We start from the raw sequence: 1673 nt of genomic DNA, 5'->3' as shown, positions 1-1673 counted from the left end.
GTCCGGTATACGCTTAATGCACCATTTTAAATTCACAGATTGAAGCAAACCTAAAGTGGAGCTCCCACACGAATACAGGCAGGATTGTCTATTAACGAAAATAAATAAACCATCGCAATTCACAGTAAGCAGTGAAATTAGGGAGAGTCGCACACAAAGTAACATTAATTTTGATATCAATATAAATGGAGCCAAAACCAAACATGAAATTGCACAAATTTTCGAGTAGACGATTCATTCTACTGAAGAATAATTATGACATGGAGATATTTCCAGTAACAACAATTTGGCGTCTGTCTCCTTCAAATTATCATTCTGGAAGCTGTAAATGGTAAACATATTCTTTTTATTAATAATATTAATGATGATGATGATGATGATTATTATTATTTTTATACAGCAGTTTAAAAGTTTTGTACGCTATATACAGATAAAATAGTGTGACGGGGCGTGTGAGCGAAACCCGTTAACTATAGTGAGAACTTAGTATAACAATATAAATTTAAAATTTAAAAATATATCCAAAAAAATAAAAAAACAAAAAATGATAGAACTATTTAAGATATCTAGAATCTAAAATGGTAATTATAAAGTCTTTACAGTTCTCCTAAATATATTACGTATTCGGATGTAAAAAAATTCATTGACGATTACTTTATAACTTTAAAAGTCCAAATGATGTTGAAGGAAGAGAGTCAATAATTTCGAAAGCGATATTCATTATTCATGTTGCAACTTCAAACGTTCTAGAGATGTTTAGTGTTCCCGAGAGTACAGCCGATTGCATGTTACAAAGAACTCCCTTACTCTTACTTCCGATCAACTCCTTCAGCTTGACTTCTAAGGGCCTGTTTACATGGAGTGGGGGACCCCGGTCTAGTGGGGTTGGTTTCTTTTGTTTTCACGCTCTGTGGGACACAAAACAAAAGAAACTTACCCCACTAGACCGGGGTCCCCCACTCCATGTAAACAGCGTCTAAGTCTCGGCACCATCCCCGTAACACGTCCATTATGATATGATAAATATTGTTTCACTTCATATCCTTGGTACTTCTGCTTTAACTCCCAATTATCATCTTCTTTAATGTAATTCCATAATACAACATAATAGCGGAGCCCACTTCTTGGGCTTGGGGTTAGAATGAGGTAGAAGTCTATTTGATGGAGAGTGCCTTTCTAATAGGATGTAAGATGTTCCAAGTAGTGTGATCTTCTGTAGTTCATGTATTTTGATGTTACCCGGGATCTGTTGTATATATTTTTCCAACCCTTTCTTAATTAGTCCCAAGGCTATCACTACCGGAATTTCTGCTGTTGTAGCTTATTATTATTATTATTAATTATTATTATTATTATTATTATTATCATTATTATTAATTATTATTATTATTATTATTATTAATTATTATTATTATTATTATTATTATTATTATTATTATTATTATTATTAATTATTATTATTGTTATTATTAATTATTATTATTATTATTATTATTATTATTATTATTTCACCACATGCACAACATGTTTTTAAAAAATGCACTTTATTTGGGTGTCAATGTATGTTGCACGAAAGTACTAATTGGAGACACTATTTTTCAGCGTCTCCAAATTCAGACGGGACCGCCATTTTGCGTGGTCATCCGAGCCACGTAAAGGTCTAGCCGCTTGCA

Source organism: Porites lutea, chromosome 2 (genome assembly GCF_958299795.1).
Source record: "Porites lutea chromosome 2, jaPorLute2.1, whole genome shotgun sequence".
Classification (NCBI taxonomy): Eukaryota; Metazoa; Cnidaria; class Anthozoa; order Scleractinia; family Poritidae; genus Porites; species Porites lutea.
The sequence above is the reverse complement of the archived record's forward strand: the minus strand, read 5'-3'. Positions refer to the sequence as shown.